This window comes from Halichoerus grypus, chromosome 1, assembly GCF_964656455.1.
Source record: "Halichoerus grypus chromosome 1, mHalGry1.hap1.1, whole genome shotgun sequence".
Taxonomy (NCBI): Eukaryota; Metazoa; Chordata; class Mammalia; order Carnivora; family Phocidae; genus Halichoerus; species Halichoerus grypus.
In genome coordinates this window covers 110,842,229-110,864,090 of record NC_135712.1, presented here as the reverse complement: position 1 = coordinate 110,864,090, position 21,862 = coordinate 110,842,229, and the positions used below count along the sequence as shown (strand labels likewise).

Genomic DNA, 21,862 nt, shown 5'->3' with positions numbered 1-21,862 from the left:
AATCTAATTTTAGAACATTTTCATCATCCCAAAAAGGAGCACTGTACCCAGTAGCAGTCACTCCCCACTATCCCTCTTCCCAGCTCCTGGCAACCATTAATCTATTTTCTGTCTATGGATTTGCCTGTTTTGGGTATTTCATATAAATGGAGTCACACAATCGGTGGCCTTTTGTGACTGGCTTTTTTCAGTTAGCATAACGTTTTCAGGGTTTATCCATATTGTGGCATGTTATCAGTATTTTCATTCTTTTTCATTGCCAAATAATATTCCTGCAATGAATATGCCCCTCCCCCAAATTCATATGTTGAAACCCTAACCCTCAATATGATGGTATTAAAAGATGGAACCTTTGGGAGGTAATTAGGTCATGAGGATGAAGTCCTCATGAATGGAATTAGTGCCCTAATAAAAGAGACCCCTGAGAATTTCCTTGCCCCTTCTGCCATGTGAGGACAAAGTGAGAAGTTAGTAGTCTATGAACCATGATGTGAGCTCTCCCCAGATACTGCATCCACCAGTGCCTAGATCTTGGACTTCTTATCCTCCAAAACTGTGGGAAATAAATGTTTACTGTTTAAGCCACCCATTCTATGGTATTTTGTTACAGTTGCCTGAATGAAGTAAGACAATTCCCTTGTGTGAATATCACACATTTTCCATCCACTCATCAGTTGATAGACATTTGGGTTGCTCCCACTTTCTGGCTATTATGAATAATGCAGCTATGAGCATTTATACAGGCTTATTTGTGGACATATGTTTTCATTTCTCTTGAGTATATACCTAGGAGTAGAATTGCTGGGTTATGTGGTAACTCAATGTTTAAAATTTTGAGGAACTGCCAGACTGTTTTCCAAAGTGGCTGCATCATTTTATATTATCATCACCAATATATGAGAGCTACAGCTTCTTCACATTCTTGCCAACACTTGATATTCTCTTTTTTTTTTATTATAGCCATCCTAGTGGGATGAAAAGGTGTCTCACTGTGGTTTTTATTTGTGCGTCCCTAATAATTATTGGTGTTGAGCATCTTTTAATTTTATTGTTGAGCTGTAAGGATTCTTTATATATTCTGGATACAAGGCTTTCCCATCCCTCCCCCTCCAAAGGATAGCCCTTGCCTGCTAACTTAGCAATTACAAGCGACAGCAAGAAGTAGATGTAAATGCTAGTCCACTGAAGAGTTACCTTGCCTTGTAGGAGGTAGCCTACCAAGTGGGGGTAGCCTGGGCAAGTGTGTTCTCAAGAAGCCTTTCGGGGTCTATGCAAGTGCTTGGAAAGGAACTGAGTGTAAACCTCAGATATCCACACCAGCAAGACTACAAGAGATGAGATTGACCAGGAAGATTTTGAGTCCAGAGGTTTCTAATTGCCAGTTGCTGCTATAAAAATTCTGCAGATCTTTGCTATTCCAAGTGTGGACCTTAGACCAACAGCATCTACATCTGCTAGGAGCTTGTTAAAAATACAGAATCCATGCCCCACCCCAGATCTACTGAATCAGAATCATTTAAATAAGGATTACAGTGATCTGTATGCACTTTATAGTTTGGGAATTGCTTCTACAGGACATTAAAAATAGATTTTAAAACTGCATTGCAGAAAGCCTGCCTGGGTACCTGTGCCAGATGGAGCTGGCTGGTACCCGAGACTGGATTGGGGAAAAACAATTACACAGGCAGATTTATCTCCAGTATCCCTACACCAACCCCTTCAATTCCAATTCTTTCCTTTTATATTTGGGGTCCTCCTTTTTCTTCTTTACTTTTTTTAAATAACCAGTGCTTTCTCTTTATTTTACCTCTCTCCTACAGCACGACATGCTCTGTGAAACACTTCAAATGTCATCACACCACAGAGAACAACAGTATTAAAGGTGTCTACAATTTATAATTTCCCTCCAATTAAGAAATGAGAAGAAATAAGCGTTTTGGAGAAAACTTGATAGACTGGGATGCCCAGGGATTTTTCCTAATCCTGAAATGACATCTTTATTATTTATATCCTGTATTTTAAATTGTGCTAAAAAGAAGAATTAAGGGTAACAAAATATGAAAACGCCACCACGAGTAGGGTTTATGTGCCAAATCTAGACCACATTGAAGAGTGTACTTTGCTAGAAATAGGTTGTAAATTTGGTTCTGAGTTTCCTAGGGGCCAATGAGAAGGGTAAAATACTATGACTCACATGTTCAGTGTGCAAAAGATAAAAACCAATCAGCTATTCAGAGTTGCCTGGCCATTCTTGGTGCTGATGTATAAGAGAATTTTCTTTTTCAGTCCTAAAATTTCCAGGTAAGAGCGGACACACCCAAACACATGGACCCTCAGTGAGTTGATGTCCTCTTAGGAAAAAGACTCTAATGTGAGCATCTTGGATCAGCACAAGAGTAAACCAGAGAGTATCTCTGGCAGGGCTTGGGACTGCGGGCCATTCTGACATGCCCACAAGCAGTTAACTGAGGCTGAAATGTTTATGCCATCGATAAATTGTACCTTGTAGGTGGTCACCTAGATGGGGTCACTCTAGTGAACTACTTTTTTTTCTTTCTCTTTTTTCCTTCCTCAAATATTATCCTACTATAGAAAATCTTAAGGAGTCTTATCTTTAGTCCAGACAACTGGGTCAAAAGATTTATTCTCTTTTACCTAACAAGGAAACCTGCCTTTGCTTTCTTAGCTTGAGTCCTCTGAGAACACTGGGAATGACAGGAACCTTAGAAACCATCTAGGTTATTCTCCAAATATCAACAAGCCAGAAAGCCAGGGAAATTGGCTGCTTCCAAGGGACAGTCATTGCACATTTTGCCAATGGAACAGTGCTGATACGACTCATGATACTAGCAGTTGGCTGCCAAGTGGTTATGATAAAAGGGAGCAAGCTAGTTGAAAGCACATGGGAGGTGGAAGAGAGGGCACAATGTGACTCACAGGCAAGAGGGGTTCATTTGGTATAATGGAAAGAGTGCTAGGCTAGTATCCGCTGTGTGACCTTGGGCATGTCCTTAACCTCCCTGAATTTTTCTCACCTATAATAAATGATCAAAGTTGTTAATACCTACTGGGTCCTTAGTACTTTATGTCAACCATTCATGTTGAATTTTCACAACAATCTGTAAGCTAGATCCTACTATTTCTTCTATTTTCCAAATGGGGAAACTGAGGCACACAGACCCAAACCTCACTCAGTTGAACCCAGGCCATCTGACTCCAGAGTCTGAGCTGTGTCACCTGAGGTGTCAGGTTAGATGAATGATAAAGACTCTTTCTACCTCTGCTATTAACTTCCTCTCTTGTTGAGATAATAATAGCTTCGTGAAGATTATAAAGTAACACAGATGAAGTGCTTTAGCACAGTGCCTGGATCATAAGTGCTCGATAGATGTCAGCTGTTACTATTGTTCATAATTCCACTTTTACTATTGCCATTTATGGAACAAATCACTTCTGTCACCTCTTCAACAGCTGCCTCAGTGCACAGTTAGCCCAACTGAACCGATTAATAAGTTCGAACAGTGGGTCAATTCAGCCATGAAATCAAGCAAGCCTGAACTGATGCCAAAGTGAACTGCCTAGTTAAATAGTCTGAAGCAGTGCTACCCAGTAGGATTTTCTGTGATGATGGAAATGCTCCTCCTGTGTGCTAATATGTTAGCCACTAGCAGCAAGTGCCTACGGAGCACTGGAAATGTGTTAGTGTGACTGAGGGACGAAGTGTTTCATTTTATTTAATTTCACTTACTTTGAATTTTATCTTACTAGCCGCATGTGGCGAGTGGCTACCATATTGGACAGCTCAGGCTAACGCCTATCTGGCAGCCAAGAACCCTTGGTGAGGGGACACTAAAGTGTTAGGCACAAGAAAGAAAGTTGGGAGCCCCTCTGACCACAGCTCTGTTTTGTTACAGGTGCCTTAAGGAATCGTGGATATTTGAATTCTCCTGATTTAGAGGATTTCCTTTCCACACAGTAAGTAAAGTTGTGTATTCTAGGGGTGGGAGGGCAGAATGATGAGAAGAAAGAAGACCATTGCACTTTCATTACCGGGATGTCCCTAAGTGGTTCTGGGTAGAATTAGCTTCCTTATTGTTGTTAAAGATTATTTTTAGGGGGTGGATGGTTTATACTGTGCTATGTGACAACAACATGACATTCCATCTTTCAAATGCTTGGTTTCACTATGTGCAGAAACTAAAAAGTGATTTCAAGTCATGGCTTCAATGTTTAATTAGGGAAAAGATGATCAGAATGGATGATCGAAAAATCATAGACTTGGAAGGGGGCTGTCTTGCAAGCATATCCATAACAAAGTGGCATTTTAGGGAAGCCATACATACATCTCCAGGACACAAGTGCCTCGCTTTTCAGGCTGACTGGCTTTGGATCAAGAGAGGAGGAGCCGTCCGCCAGGTGGTGAGTGCACCACCCTCAGCTTTTACCCTGGTCCTTCAGGATCCTGCCCCCCTTTTTTTCTTTAAATGAAAGAATTTCTTGATGATATGAAGATATCAATGAGCTCATTTTGATCTAAGTATGCAAGCATGTGACTACTGCCCGGGGTATAAATTTCTAGGCCTTGTATTATGTTCTGGTTCTAAAGATTTTTCAGCAAGGAAGAATCCCTCTTCTACTTACTTCCCCCTACCACCAGGATTGGTTGGGTGACTAATTCAATGGCTGCCAAAATTTGCAGACAACAAAATTGAAATCTAATGAGGCTTGCTTGTGTTAAACCAATTTTTAAATGATAGTAATTAAGAGAGTTTTCATATAGGAAAGGCTTTGTTTAGATGGCAACATTAAAAGCCAAGACCAGAAGAAACACAAGGGTCTTATGCACAAAGGATTCTCTTTTTGTTGTTTCATAATCATGCTGGCCAGTGTTCGAGCGGTGAATGCTAACACAGTGGCCGCCCTGGCGTTTGCCCTACTTCACCACTGTCCTGGTGAGTCTACCTCGGAGAACGTCTTGTACCAGGGCTGCAGCCTCTCAGGCTGTCTGCAAACAGACACCAGGCCATCTGCCCTCGTGCCTTCCACCCAAACACAGCTGCTGGGCTCCATCCCAGCTCCAGCCATCTGGAGGAGGAATAAAGGCCCCTCTCCTCACCCTCCTCCTGGCTGCCAAGAGGAGACTGGGGAATCTTGGCACTCTCTTGGCCCCAGTGAGGAATGGAGAATGGAAGAAGCAGCCAGATCTGCTACCAGTGGCAGGCAGCTCCTTCTCTCTGGTTGTTGGGGGTCAATGAAACCCTTTATTCATTCCCCAAACATGTGTTGAGCTCTTGCACATGTCAAGCCCTGGACCGGACCAGGCTCTGGGGACTTGAGCTGGGAGACCCAGCTTCTGGGCTGTAGAAGCTCACACTCTGGTGAGGGTGATGGACACGTGCACAGTCAAGTTCATTGTGGGCAGAAGTGGAGGGTGGTAGGGGCCCAGCAGAGGGATGTTTGACCCAGTGTGAGGGGATCAGAGAAGTCTTCCCACAGAAGATGACATTGGGCCTGACGTCTCAAAGTGAGTCTGCAGTGGGTGTTAGCAAATCAGAATGTTGAAAGGCTGGCCCAGGTGGGAAGAGTATGGAGCCCTGCCTGGTGGGGTGAGGAGTATGAAGGGGGAGGTGATGAAGGGAGGGGCTGGACAGGGACAGCCGGACCCTGGTGGGCCTCGATGCTCATCAGAGAATGCAGGGTAGGCAGTGGAGGACTGTGAGCACCGAAGCGTGACAGTCAATGTGGGAAGATGTTCAGCTGGTGGGAAAGAACGATTTTAAGGCAACAAGACTAATTAAGAGCAGTCCCAGCAATCCAGAAGAGAAATAGTGGTGGCTGAATGAAGTAACTGTGGAAAGGAAATTAATTGGAGGGAGAAATCTTTACTAAAAATGTGTAAACCCTTCAAACTGGTACCCAAATAATTTTGAAATTCACAGGAAGCTCTGCAACGGAGGAACTCAAAACTACTCTGCAATGTGCCTGGACCTCTTCAAGGACAGGAAAGAACTTGACTGCGCAGGGATCGCTAGTACCTAAATGGCCCCTGGAGCCACCGGCAGCCACGGATGGTACAAAATGGCATGTCAGGCTACTCTCAGAAAGGATATTTACCAAGAGGTACCTGACTTGCTGAAATGGCTCAAATCCCAACTATAGCATTTACCTATGATCCTCGTTGCAGTCCAGTCCTCAAAGCTACCAGGGGAGACCGTACCTAAGGCAGGTTGTTCGGCTGGTTGCAGTCAGCTCTCTGGTGCTTTTGGCCTGATTGGGAGAAATCTCCGGGCAGTGGAGGGCAGTTGAAGGGAGAGAGGCAGGTCAGTCGCCGCCTCTTCCCCCTCTTGCCCTCTCCATAAGGGCAGATGCTGCCCACCAGGCCCTGCGTGTCAGAGGCCAATGGGCTGTTTGGTTTCTTCTCCCTAATTAAAAGGAAAAAAGGTAAAGGCTTTTTCTGTCCCAATGCCCTTCATTCTTGGCCTCCTGAAAGTGTGCAGAGTCCATAATTTCAAAAGCACTCATGAAAGAATCGGGAGCCAAAAAGCAGGGGTTGAAACTGGCTCTTCTTTGAAAGGCAGGGATGAAATGCTAGTGACAGTCTGACTTAAAGATAGAAAAGGAAGCAAAAGATGCCACAGAGCCATCCCTGAGACCCAAGCAATAGTCTCCCTACTGACTATGCCAGAGAGCCCGAAGGCCTGGCTTACTGCTCAAAACCTCAGTTTCTAATCATAAAAAAAAAAATACTTCCAAAGCACTATATTATTTGCAGATTTCGCCATTTTTGAAAATGTGAGGCATGGAGAATTGCGGTAGGTCATAAATCTGGCAGGTAGATTAAAACATCCTTTAAGTCACGGAAAACGTGTATACCATTGTTTTTCTTTCTCAGGGATGAATCTTAATTTCTATTCCAAGGAATTCTTCTTTCCTTTTAATGCACAAAGTTTAAAAATTACAACAGCTAAAAATAACCATGGGTAGATCTTCTATCCTTTTCTCTGGTTTCTCAGGCCCTTGCATCCTTGCTGCTTTCCTTAAGGAGGGTTGTTTGGATTTGTTTGGTAGGTTTTTAAAAACATATATTTTCTATTGCTTTAATTCTTACATTGTAGAGCATCTTCTGTTATTAATGTTACCCTAAATGAGACATTATAAGAACAGTAGATAAGTTTAATTCAGCTGATTCATAATTTCTTACATAAAAAAAAAAAAAACCCAACAAGTCAGCAGCTTTAGAAGACATGATAAATTAATACCATACCCTTCAAAACAGATTGATGAAGGGCCTAAGGATTACCACTCAGTGCCTTCGTTGGGGAAGGTTTTTTTTCCCCTTCCTGGTGTTTTTCCCCTATTTTAAGAGTGTAAAAGAGCATTTTTCAAGCATCAATCTTATTTCTAAAATTCACGCTGTGAATCCTCAGCACATTGCTTCCTAGAGCACTGAGCTTTTTCAAGTCCCTTCACTTCCCTGGGCCTCGGTGTTTGCCCTCTTTGGTCCTTTGTGGCATGCCCAAATGCCTGCACTCTGAAATCTGCCTTCCCCCTTGCTGTGGGCTCTTATTACGGTCTTAGGATCACATGCTTTCAGCCAGAGAAGCCTCGACACAGTTTGCCCTCCAAGATCCTGCATACTTTTGTTGGACCAGAAGGGCAAGTCACATGACTTCCTTCGCTTGTCTGGAAATTGCTCAGTCAAAAGATTTCTCAGCATTTCTTTCACTTCATTTATTCCAGATCCTTCAAACCCTACTTTGTTCTCATGCTCAGAATTTCAGCAGATGGTCTTCTAAAAGGAAAAATATGTTGTGGTGTTCAATTCCCCTCTCTTATATCCCTCACTTACCTCTCCTTAAAGCTTTTTGTACATGCTACCCTTTTCTAAGCATATATATTATATATATATATATATATATATAATATATATATTTCTTTTGAAGTAGTGATCCACACCACCATAATTTCTTATTTTTTTCTCACTTCCAAGACAAATTCTGCAGGCAACATCATTTTGCACCTTCAGACAAATGCTGAAGTTTTCATTATAATAGTCTTGTTTTCTGTGTCCAAAAAAAAAAAAAAACCCCACAAAAGATGTCTCAGCAATTCCAAAATCGAGTTTTCTAGGAACAAAATATAGAAGCACAAAATCATATTCTAGGGGAAGGGGAATCCTTCAAGAGGATGCGATGGGGCATCCACATGTTTCAGATGAGACACTGACCGTCTGGAAGCGGCAGCCCAAGGTCACACCACAAATCGTGGCAGAGTCAGAACCAGCAGTGGAGCTGAGAGCTGCCTCCCAGACCAGAGTCATCTCCAAGTCAGTTTCTTCAACTGTAAAGTGCAAAGGGTAACACAACTGTAAAGTGCTGTAGCTGGCCTGCAAGAGGATGTTGAAAGGTAAATGAGTTAATATGTGCAGGCACTTAGTGCCTGGCCCAGAGTTCATGTTCCATAAATGTTAGATCGACATCGTAGGGAAAGGATGCCCTATATTCTCATCGTGGGAATTTTGTCAAAACGATCTCATTTCTGTATTGTATGGAGTTTCTATCAGAAATCTGGAGGCTAGGCTTTAGCCCAAAATGATGATGCTGATAAAAAAATTCACCAATATAAAATATATTACTAATAATTTAACAAAATAAAATATCTCAGTATTAAAATGTTTTATAAGGGAGATGGCATTACTAAGTGTATAGGGCAATTCTTTCATAGTCTGTTCTTTTTTTTTAACCACATTTATCAACTTTAAGTTTTATGATGATTTTCTCCCAAAAATATATACTATATTTTTAAACATAAACATCCTCTACTTTCATTGCTTAGTATTCCTTTTCCTTTCTTCTCTTCCATCTTGATTATTCTCCACTGAGAAACTAATGTAGGGCCTTCTAGACTTACAAAATGCATCCGGAAGTAGCAGTCCGTCCTTTCTATAATCCAATAAGGCTACCTGTTCATCAAACAGGCAACTCTGTTTTTAGTTATATTATTTGCTCCCTTATCCCTCTGATATTTTCATTCTTAAGATATCAGAGGGAGTAGACAGGGGATGGCGGTGAAAAATCTTCAAAGACAAATGGCTTAAAATAAAAATGTCAGTGTGTCAATACACTTAAAACGTAATGTTCATGGGATATGAATAGAAGGAGAAGAGAGATGAAAATAACTAAGGTATTTGCCAAATGGTTGAAAATGTGGTATACATTTAGAGTTCCCTTTCAAATGTCAAATTTCTAAGAATATTTTTAAATGTATGGCTATTTTATATATTCATAATAATTTATATAGATCCTTAAGAACAGCAGATTAATTCTGGAGTAAGTTTGGGTCTGATTGACCAACTGAGCCACCCAGGCGCCCCTTTTTTTTTTTTTTTTTTTTTTAAAGATTTTATTTATTTATAGTTTGGGTCTGATTGAAATCTGCACTGTGTACCTGTGTGTTTATTTTCCTGTTGGTCATTTCTTATGAATAAAAAAAAAAAATCCAAATACACTCACTGATGGACACACATACACACACACAGAGGTACTTCCAACATGGACATTTTAGCAGGAACCAGTCTTTTTTTTAGACAGTTTTTATGTTTGGTCTTATTCAAGATTTGTTCTCTTGGACACACTCAGATGAAGGTAAGTATGCAGGATGCTTATTCAGCAGTGCCTTTGGGATGAACATTTGTAAAATGGGGGAAATAAAGCAGAGGAAGTATGAGGCCCACCGACTGACTGCCTGACAGCCTCTGCCAACACTACAGAGATCTCTGGAGCTAAAATAGTCCTTTCAGGTGCCCCACGTGAAGTCAAAGGCCGGGCTTTTCTACTGCCATCTCAATCAGTCACTGGATATGGGCTGCCCTGGGAAAGGCCTGTCCCTGGGCAAGGCTACTCTCTGCAACTGGGGCAAATCCTAAAGAGGCTGACAGCTAAAAGCTGTTGGCCAGCTCAACGGCCCTCCCAGCAGCACTGGCAACAAATCCTTTAAGAGACATCTGGGGGAGCCATTACTGAGACCACCATGGCTCGGTACACTTGGGCAGATCACTTGGGGTTTCAATTTTATTTCCTAGAAAAGGGCTGACTGGATTAGATAATCTCTAGGATGTCTTTTAGCTCTAAAATTTTAAATTTTTAAAAAAATAAAACTAAATTTTCATAGCCTGACTTCTACCTTGCCTTTAGCAAATGTAGAAGATAATCCTATGTAATATATACAATGAAAGGATATACACATGCATACAAGTAGATGGAAACTTGTCTTGTTCCTTTTGTCACAACAGGAGTTTGGCTGGAGGTACAAGCAAGGGAAAAAGTGGGAGAGATTAGATAAGAACTCCATTCTTGGGCAGCACTGAAGAGCTACCAAAGGGCCATACACTGTGTGTCTCTAGAATATAGAATTCAAAAATAGGGTTGTTTTCTGAAGCCTTTAGATCTCACTACCCAACAGTGATACGAGCGCATTCTCTCTTTCTCTTTCTCAAATTATGGTGATTAGACCCAATTGTAGGAACATTAAGGGGAAAAAAGTACCCTTCTCATCTCTTCCTTTATCAGCCAGCCCACAGGATCTTCCACCTCCTCCCCAGCTAGATTTTTCAAGACTCGTGTGGGCATCTGCCGCATGGAAACCAGATGGCAGTTTTCTTGAATCTGCCTGTTCTACTTTAACAGCCTCTCTGCAAAAAGCTCCCCAAATGAGTATGCTGCAGGTAGGGTCAGCATGAGAAAACAGTTGATTCAGGTCATCTGAGAACATGGGATCCCCCCTAAACACCAGGTAGATGATGATAAGACAGTCTAAAGACAAACTCAGTAAAATATGCAACATGGGGAATCATATCCAAGAAACAGGTCTCTCTTTTTACTTGAGTTGCAGGAACATTCCCCCATTCGTAGGAAGGGGCTGATTGGTAGGGGGATATTTGGATGTCTGGTGGAGCTAACCGTTTTCTAGACTTTGGGGCAGATCTTTGTCTCAGGGCAAAAGTCTCAGGATGGATCAACTTGGTTGCTGGGTTTTGGTTGCTACGAGAAAATGGTTAGGGCAGTGTGGATGGTGGAGGAAAGGGGAAATATTATGTGATTCTGAGGTGAAGAAAGAAAGAGGGCTCCGTGGGTTCTCAAACACCAGTGTGCAGGCTGGGATCAAGCTGGCTGCTTCAGAATCACGTGAGGAACTTGTTAAAAATAGAGATTTCTGAAACCCATCCTAAAAAGTTTGGATATTTCATAACGAATTCTCCTGTTTGATTCTGATATACAGTTAGGCTTAGGAACTATAGGGGTAGTTAGAATGTAATACTTAAATCATTGGGATTCATCTATTATTCAAATATATGGTTGTTAAGCATCTTCTATGGAAAAGTTGCTTATTTAAGTTCTGTGGGGTTTATAAATATGTAGAAGATTTAGGCTGCCTTACCTACCTTTGAACACGAGCAGAGGACAAGAAAGGTATGTAGGTAGGTGACAGACAGGGATGTTCTCAGACATCAACTTACAGTCCAGTGGGATGGAGAAAATAGGATGGACCTATGATATCGGGGGATATAAGCAGATGTTTTAAACTGAGTAAGGAATGAAGAAGGAGACAGCTTGGCAGATTTCCCAGGGATGGTCCCTAGCTCAGATGCCCCAAGGTTGGAGAAGACAAATATTAATAAAACCTCATAAGTTTGTAGAAAAAATTCAGTGACAGCAAGTATATAGCGCTAAGCACAGTCTGTGATAATCACCAATAGATGGTAGATATTAATAATTGTAGGAGATTTAAAGAGCTCTGGGCAAGTACCTTGTTCAAAAATAGCTCCCTCTCCGCCTGTCACAGTGCCTATAATTCCTTTACTGAGTTTTGAAGTCTTATTGGAAAAGACTTTTATTGAAGAAGCTATTTTGAAAGGCTTACACCTTAAGCTTTTAATAGTCTAGGAAGAAGGAGAAGAAAACAGGAGACAGTGGCCACACAGGAGGAGAGAAGTCAGGAAGGAGTTGAGGTAGTGTCAGAAGCTCACTTTCCTACATAGGACATCATTGCTGTAGATGCTGTTTTCCTGAGAGTGAGTCAGCATTGAAGGCAAGTTGTAAAGCCCGTGTGGTCATTCAGAGCCCAGGCCTACTGCACCTAATGGCTCCTTCTTCCTCGATCAGCTGGCAGATGGGGAAAGAGCCTATGGAGAAGGGTCTTATTTCTTAACTATTTGGGTCTTTAAAAAAACTCTTGGCTCACAGTCCTTCGGTGAGAATCAGCCACTTCATCCATCTAGACGTAAGTGGGCAGGTGGGTGGGGGAGGATGAGAAGTGTAGCCCCTGGCTGGGCAGAAGGACCTAGGACTCTTTGAGTCCTGAGGGCTCCTGAGAATGTGACAACACATTCATGAAGTGGAATCAGAAACAAAGAGACACAGCTTGGCCAGCAAGAGAAAAGTTAAAGTCAAGAAACAGGTCAATGTATACGTGCCCGCCAAATCAACGAACCTTTTCAGGGAGAAGAAAGGTGTTAAGTTAGGTACTAGTCTGTGTGAAGAGAAGGGAAAGCATTTGGGGGAGTTTATAAGGGAGCAGTCTTGGCTGAAAAGATGAGAAATCATGCTAGAAGAAAGTAGGGAGGTCCAGGAGAGGAGACAAATCCCCAGATGGAAATTTGGACTTTAAAGACATGTGATACACATGGCTAGTTGATCACCACAGATTCATGCTCTCCCTGGCCAGCCAGAGGCTACATTTCCCACCCCTTACATGTAGGTGGGTTGTGTGATTGCTTCTCACCAATGGAATGTGAGGAGAAGATTTTTATAAAAAGTCAAGTGAGCCAATGGGCCAAGAAAGCACACAGATCTCCGGATAATCTCTTTCTCCATTTGTCAGCTTCTAAGAAGATGAAGTGGAACAAGGAACCACAAGGTGAAGAGGTCTGGGCCTCTGAATGATCACATGGAAGGCCATAAGACCTGCATTAGGCTGCAACAGGAATTAGAAAGCAACTTTATTGTTTTGAGTCTCCGAGATGTCAGGGTTTATGTGTTTCAGCACCTAGCTTTATTTAACACATATAAAAGGTCAGAGGAAGCCTATAGGGAGCGGAGGCGATTCAAGAATCAAGGTGATGACTCCTTTGAACTGCCCCCACACAAATTAAAGACCATAGGCCGATAAACACAGCCACCCCACGTGCATCTTAGGCAATCACCAAGGCCAAGTAAAGGGAAACTTCCCTCCGCCTCCCTGCTTCTACACTAGGCTTCAGGCTCCAGACTTTGGGGGGATTGATTTCTCTTTCTTAAGGCCTTGTCTTAAGATGACATCTTTTAAACCACTTTGATTCTAGATAAAACGTTGTAGAATAGGAAGTACACTGGGTGTTTAGCCTAGCTTTTTTGCGGGGAAAAGGGGTAGAGTAACAGAATCAGATAAACAGGAGAAAATGAGTTGCGAAGAAGAGGGCAGTGCTAACCATAAGAGAACATCATAGTATCTCCAACCTGTGGGTGTGCTAAGGGAGGTGGTTCTTTAGTCGGCTAATCTTCCATGTAAAAGGTGGGTAAAAACTGGGCTGAGAGCTCAGTTTGGGAGGAGGAACTGGCGAAGGGTTTGGTTGAGTTAAGTGTAAGGATGAGAGTTGAGGAAAGGAAGAAAGGTAGAGAGAAGTGACAGCAAAGTCCTGAGATGCCAGAAAGCTTGGCAGAGTGTGAGCATTAGGGACGTGATGGGGAGGACTATCTGGTCACTTCCATGTGAGTCCTTGTTTCTTCCATTATCAGTGAAAGCTTTCATACCAAGACATCTTCTGTGGGAGGTTTTTCAGGGGCCCCCAAGGAAGGGGTAGAGTTCTGCAAATGGCTTGACAAACTGTGGAACAGGGACATCATTATGCCAGTTGGGTGAAGACCTATGAACAGAACTGATCAGGGTGGAGCTTGGAATCATAGTGACCATCCACTCTGCAAACAGTCATTGAGCACCTAATTTGTGCCAGGCACTATTCTAGGACATGAGGACAATGCCTTGAGCCAAACAGAGAAGGTCTCTGGGAACTCACAATCTAGTGGAATGACAGACAATATATAACTGAGTAAGTGAGAAAACAAAGCGGGGGGTGTGATGGAAATGGAGGATCTACTTGAGAATGGGTGGTGGCCTTGTAGAGACTATATCGAAGCTGAGACTCTTCCATAAGGAATTTGCAGACACCTTGGGGGGTGGGAGTCTAGTCTCCCGGGAGCAGAGCCACCCCAGCACATGTAGCTACGGACTAATCCTTTACTCGTTTCTACTGCTAATTCTTTCCCTCCTCTCCACATTGATGTAATGTTCTTTCTCAGTGGACAATAAACATGCATTGAACCCTTCTTTTTCTGCTATGGAGAGGTATTTGCTATTCAAAAGGATGAAATCAAGGTTGCCGCCGAAGAAGGGGTTCAGGGATTCCCCTCTCCTCGGGTCCCAAAGGAAAAGGCAGCGACTGCGGTTTGAAATAATTTGATCTCACCCTTGTCTAGAGGCAGAAGAATAAAGCCGCCTAGAAAACCTAAGCGCCTTGGCTGTCCTGAGAGAAGATGCACCGCACCCTCCCCAGAGTAAGGACGTCTGCGGTGGCGGAAGCTGACGTCCTTGCAAGGCCGGCGGTGCCGGGGCCACGGCTCGGGCTTCGGAGAAACTGCTAAGCCCACGCCGGCTGCCTAGCCGCCTGCGCGAGTCGAGAGGGAACGAAAAGAAGGAGCTCCATCTAGTGTTGTCACAAAACAAGACCAAAGGCACCCTGGACGATTCATCAGGTGAACGAACACACCTTGGCTTGTGTCAAGAAAGTTTATCTAACAAGCCAGCACTGCTGGGTCGGGGGAGTTTAGCGCAAGTAGAAGTGGGGTTCACCTTTGGGAAGGAAGACCCAGTCGCCTTCAGATCTTGCTCGTCCGTGACTACGCATAAAATGTCTCCTCCTAGAAGGGCCGACCCCAGCACCACGCGCAGGTGCTTTTATTGTTAAAAAATAAGGGGGCCCGGGGCCTTGACAACATCCAGAGGACTCTGGGGAGACAGACACACTGGGTCCGGCACATGGGTGACTTTTTGGAGCTTTTGTACCCGTTTTTGCACTTGACGGGTCATGGGGTTCACATATCTTCAGCCTTAGTGAATAATGGCAGAGTGGGATTTTCCAAAGTGGGATACAATGATTTATGCTGTCACTGACACTCTATGAGGGTGCCTTTTACTCCTTGTTGTCTCCAAAACTTGGTTTTGTCAGCCATTTTCACTCTTGTCATCCTGACGGGTATGGTACACCTTGTGGTGTTTTAATTTGCATTTTCTTAGTTAGTAGTGAAGTCAAGCACTTTTTCATAAGTTTCTTGGCTATTTAGATTTCCTCCTTTATGAATTACCTATTGGCCATTTTCCCATGATCTGTCTTTTTCTTAATTATTTCTTAATTATTTGTTCATTACATATGCCGGTTAAGAGGCCTTTATCACATATGTCTCATGCCTTCTTTTTTCTTTTCATGGCATCTCTGGATGAACAGATGCTCTAATGGAATTCAATATATAAATCCTTTCTTTTATGGCTTGTATTTTCTGTGTCCTATTTTAAAACGATTTCCCTACCTTGAGGACAAGAAGACATTGTCCTAGGGCGCCTGGGTGGCTCAGTTGGTTAAGCGACTGCCTTCGGCTCAGGTCATGATCCTGGAGTCCCGGGATCGAGACCCACATCGGGCTCCCTGCTCAGCGGGGAGTCTGCTTCTCCCTCTGACCCTACCCCCTCTCGTGTTCTCTCTCTCATTCTCTCTCTCGCTCGCTCTCAAATAAATAAATAAAATCTTTAAAAAAAAAAAAAAGAAGACATTGTCCTATATTATCCTTAAAAAGCTTTATTAGAGTTTTGCTTTCTGCATTGAAGTCTGCACTCTCCTGAAACTGAAATTTTGTTGGTAGGAGGTAGCACTCATGTTTTTTATTTTCTTCCATGTGGATTTCCGATTCTGTTTATTGGAAAGATCATCTTCTTCCCACTGTTTTGCAGTACCACACTCATCTTAAATCAGGTGTCCATTTGTGTGTGTTTTGGAATGTTCTATTCTGTTCCATTGTCCCAATTGCTGGAAGTTTATAATGTGTCTTCAAATCCTGGAGAGCTAGTCCTCTCGCCTTGTTCTTCAAGTGTCTTGGCCATTCTTAAACCTTCGTACTTACGAATAAAATTTATAATCCCAGGAATGCATTAAATCTGTAGGCTACTGGAAGAGACTTGACATCTTTATAATATTAAGCATGCAATCAATAAACGTGGCTATTTATATAGGTCTTATTTACTTTCTCTCAATAATACTTTGTGATTTTCCATATAGACATCTTGGACATCTTTTACTGGACTTATTTCTAGGTATTTGATTTTTTAGGCTTTTATAATTTTTTAAATAGACTTTGTTAGAGCAGTTTTAGCTTCAAACTTTAGCAAAATTGAGCAGAAAACAGAGAGTTCTCATATATGCTCTGCCCCTGCATGGGCATAGCTTCCCCCATTATCAACATCACTTACCAAAGTGCACATTTGTTACAACCAATGAACACACATGACAAATCATTATCACCCAAAGTCCATAGTTTACATTAGCGTTCACTTTTGGTGTTGTACATCGCATGGATTTTGACGAATGTATGATGACATGTATCTGTATCCAGCACTGTAGTATCGCACAGAGCAGTTTCAGTGCCCCCAAAATCCTTGTGCCGCACCTGTTCGTCCTCCTCTCTACCCTAACCCCCAACAACCATTGATGCTTTTACTATCGCCATAGTTTTTCCTTTTCCAGAATGCCAGATAGTCGGAATCATACAACCAGTAGCCTTTTCAGATGGGCTTCCTTCGCTTAGTAATATGCATTTAAAGCTCCTCTATATCTTTTCATGGCTTGGCTGAAGGACATTTTGGTTGCTTCTAAGTTTTGACAATTTTGAATAAAGCTGCTATAAACATCCTTGTGCAGGTTTTTGTGTAGACATAAGTTTTCAGTTCCTTTGGGTAAATAACAAGGAGTGTGATTGCTAGATTCTATAATAAGAGTATGTTTAGTTTTGTAAGAAACTGCCAAATTGTTTTCCAAAGTGGCTGTGCCATTTTCCATTCCCACCAGCAATGAATCAGGGTTCCTGTTGCTCCACAGCCTTGACGGCATTCGGTGTTGTCAGTGTTCCAGATTTCAGCCATTCAAATAGGTGTCTAGGGGCATTTCATTCTTTTTCCAATTTGCAATTCCCTAAGGACATATGATGTTGAGCATCTTTTCATGTATTTTTTTCCATCTCTATTTCTTTTTTGGTGAGGTGTCTGTTCAGGTCTTTTACCCATTTTTAAAATGATTGTTCATTTTCTTATTGTTGAGTTTTAAGAGCTCTTTGTATATTTTAGATAACAGCCCTTTATCAGATGTCTTTTGTAGCCCTTTATCAAATATCTTTTTCTTCCCATCTATGACTTGTCTTCTCGTTCTTTTTGATAGCACCTTTGGCAGAGCAAAAATTTTTAATTTTAATTAAACCTAGGTCATCCATGAATCATGACTTTAGTTGTGTATCTAAAAAGTCATTATCAAATCCAAGGTCATCTAGATTTTCTCTTATGTTATCTTCTAGAACTTCTTTAGTTTTGTATTTTACACTCAGGTCTGTAATCCATTTTGAGTTAATTTTTGTAAAAAGTATAAGGTCTGTGTCTAGATTTACTTTTTTGCCTATAGATGTCTAGTTGTTCCAGCATCATTTGTTGAAAAGACCTTCTTTGCCTCATTGTATTTTGCCTTTGTTCCTTTGTCAAAGACCCCTTGACTATATTTGTGGAGGTCTATTTCTGGGCCTCTGTTCTGTTCCCTTGATCTATTTGTCTACTTTCACCAATACCGCCTTGTCTTGACTACTGTATCTTTATAGCGGGTCTTACTATTGAGTAGTATTAGTGCTCCAACTATGTTCTTCTTCTTATCCTTGGGCTGGCTATTCTGAGTTTTTTGCTTCTTCATGTAAACTTTAGAATCAGTTTGTCAATATCCACAAAATAACTCAATGGAATTTTGATTGGGATAGCATTGAATCTATAGATTATGTTGGAAAGAACTGACATCTTGACAATATTGAGTCTTCTATCCAAAATATGGAATATCTTTCCATTTATTTAGTTCCTCTTTGATTTCATTTATCAAAGTTTTGTAGTTTTCCTCATATGTATCTCATATGTTTTGGAAGTTCTACTAGATATCCTCAAGCTCAAAACTGACTCCTTTATCATTATATAATGTCCCTCTTTATCGCTGATAACTTTCCTTGCTATGAAGTTTGCTGTGTTTTGACATAAAACTCACAAAAATGTGGAGGCCCCCTAGGACTGGGTTTTTAACTCTAAGACTTACTCACAGTGGGCCTCCAGCAACTTGTCGATTATAGTTTAGGTTTTCCTACCCCACTACTCATTCTTAGGGAGGTTTCTGCTCACGGGTTTCTGCTTCAGTAAATTGTGATTCTCTGTATTTGCCTGTCTCTCTAATTTAGCGGGCAGTGCTTTGCCCTCTTTCTCTTGACAAATCTAAGAAGAGTTGATTTTTCAATTTGTTCAGCTTTTTACTTGTTTTAGGATAGAGCAATGATTTCCAAGCTCCTTATAAGCTGGACTGGAAACTGATAGTCCCATTATTTTTTAAAGCAATTTAATAATCTTTGTTTTTTAACTCAAAGATTTATTCTATTTATAGTTACTGTAATTGACAGATATATTTGGATTTTATCTCTGTTATTCTTTGTACTCATTTTTCACATATAGTCCCTTTCTTTGACTTCATTCAGATTGACTGAGTATCCTCAGTAATCTTCCTAAGATTCTCTCTCTTTCTCTCTCGCTCTCTTTTGGCTAGATGTATATATATATATATATATATATATATATATATATATATATATATATAAATATATATATATATTTATGTATTTATCCTGCTTGGGATTAATTTGGATTCTTGATCCTGTGGATTGATATCTTTCATCAATTTTGGAAATTCTCAGCCATTTTCTTTTCAAACAATTGCTTTTGCCACACTTTTCTCTTCCTCTCTAATTCTAATTTAAATGAGATCTTCTCACTGCGTTCCTTTATCTTTACTGCATTCTTTCATACCTCTGTGCTTCATTCTGCATATTTTTTTCTAAACTATTTCCAGTTCACTAATTTTTCTTCAGCTGTGAATAATCTACTATTAAACCCATCCATTGCATTCTTAATTTCACTGTTGTTATTTTTCAGTTGTAGAATTTCTATTTTTTTTAAATTGGCTGTGCAATAAGTTTTCAGTTCTTTCGCCAGTTAATCAATTTTGTCTTTTGTCCTCTTGAATATAGACTGCAGTTATTTTAATACTTGTTTCTGATAACTCCAATATCTGCCATTTCCATAAATCTTTTTCCATTGTCTTTATTTCTACTGATTATAGTTCATGTTGTTCTGCCTTCTTGCATGCTCAGTTATCTTTGTGTGCCAGGCATTGTATGTGAAAAATTGTTTGTTGAAATTATTTGGAAGCCAAGGTGATATTATATTTCTCCAGAGAGCGTTTTGGCTTGCTTCTGCCAAGCATCTGGAGTCCCTAGCATTATTGGATTACTTGTGTGAGGTCTGTAAGAGGTCTGTGAGAGACTTTTTTCTAGGTTCACTCTTAGTTCCAGGGTATAGCTCTTTGTGTCCCAGACCAAAATGGGACTCACCAAAGCCCTATCTTGGCAGATCATTTACTCCAACTTTTATCTCTCTGACTCTAAAACTAACAAGAGTACTGATTGGCCTCCTGGCATTTCAACTGCCTCTTCTAAATCAACAAAAATTTCAAGGCATAAACATTGCCTTTATGGTTTTCATTTTCTTCCCACTCTTGGCCTTATAAGCTCTCTCATGTTTTCAGACATATCTATTTATATATAATTTTTTTTCCATTTTTACTCATTTTTCTCAATGAGTGGGTTGGTCTCATTTATCTAGTTCCCCATTTCCAGATGTTGGAAGTTTAGAGTTACGGTTTTTTAAACTAATTGTTTTAACGAATTTTAAGGGGAGAGAAGCTTAGAAAAAGAAATAAATACTAGATCTTCATTTAAGTACAAAAACAAGGATGTTGATGGAAAATATAAGTTTGAAGAAATGCCCTAAAACAAATAATTCACCTTAGGCATAGCATGTTAAATAGAAACATTATTAATTCTTCCTCACCACAAATACGATGTTTGGTCCACTTAGGCATTACCACAATCAGACACAGTGGGACACCAGAAGACCAGTTCTGGTTTAACTAAACTGACCTTGTCTGGCCCTGGGTTTTAAGGGTCTCAGGATCTATAGGCAGATCTGAATATACTACCTTCCATTATCCACCCTAATCTTACTCAATTCATATGCTAGAGCAAAAGTATTCAGGGTATTTTTCTCTTATTTAGAAAACACTTAGCTAGAGGTGTGCTTAAAGAAAATCTATTTACTCTTGCTGTGTCTCTCTCTGTCAAATAAATTTTTAAAAATCTTAAAAAAAAAAAGAAAATCTATTTATGAGATAATTGTGTAGTCTTATTTTTCCCACCCACTGACTAATCCAGAAGACATATATAGTTTTTATCATTCTAATGAGCAAAACACAGCTTATTATCAATAATTTTATTTGCTATAGAAACACTAATCTTTCATTAGAAATAAAAGTGGATTTTCATGCTTTTTCTTTGTATGTATAGCTAATGCACATAGATTAAAAAAAGCAACAAATAGAATAAGAGAATTGGCTTTAAGTCTATATATTTTGAGAGTTATGCTTAGGGTTTAAGAAATACATTATAGTATAGAGCAAATCTTTATTATGCCCACTGAGAATTTAGGATTCTATATCTACATGCTAATAATATTTCTAAAGGACTATTATATACCTGGTAACACCAGGGACCATGTTCCTATCTAGTGTACTTTCTGGATTTAAATCCATGTTGATAATAATGAAAATGAAAGTGAAAGCACACACAATTTAAATTTAGACTAAATAAAATCTATATTTTGGGATCTACAAAACTATTTCAAGTTAGTGGAATGTAAGATCCACATGCAAAAATCAATTATATTTCTATATACTCCAATGAGTATATGGAAATCAAAATTAAAAACAATTTTTGTAATCACTGAAAAAAAAGTAAAATAATTAGGCATAACTCTAATAAATCATGTGCTGGACTTGTATGCTGAAAAACAAAATGCTTACGAAAGAAATTAAAGACCTTAAAAAAGTAGAGGAATGTACCATGTTCACAGATCGAAAGACTCAACATGATAAAGACGTCAGTTCTCCCCAAATTGAACTACAGTTTTAGTCCCATTCCTATCAAAATCCCAACAAGAATTTTTGCAGATATGGGCATACTTACTCTAAAATTTATACGGAGAGGCAAAGGAACTGGAATAGCTAAAACAATTTTGAAAAAGAAGAATAAAGTGGACTAAATCCCTCTACTTGATGTTTAGACTTAATATATAGCTACAGCTATCAAGATGGTGTGGAATGGGCAAAGGGACATACGCATAAATCCATGGAAGAGAAAAGATGACTCAGAAATAGAGCCTGTACACAAGTACGGCCAACTGACTTCCCAGAAAGGTGCAAAAGCATCTCAAAGGAGGAAGGATATTCTTTTCAATAAATGATGCTGGAACAGTTGAACACATATAGGCAAAAATAATGAACTTTAACCTAAACCTTCATACCATCTATAAAGATTATCTCAAAATAGATTATAGATTTAAATATAAAACATTTAGAAGAAAACAAAGGAGAACATTTTCA

General features: G+C 40.4%; 1 long non-coding RNA gene across 1 annotated transcript in view; it reads left to right on the top strand.

The window, feature by feature from the left end:
• Positions 1 to 21,862, top strand: part of LOC118537816 (uncharacterized) — a 107,521-nt gene that overhangs the window by 69,254 nt on the left and 16,405 nt on the right. Inside the window, exon 2 of the long non-coding RNA XR_004918292.2 lies at positions 3,915 to 3,975. This is a non-coding gene — a long non-coding RNA (uncharacterized LOC118537816). The remainder of the gene's footprint in view (positions 1 to 3,914; positions 3,976 to 21,862) is intronic.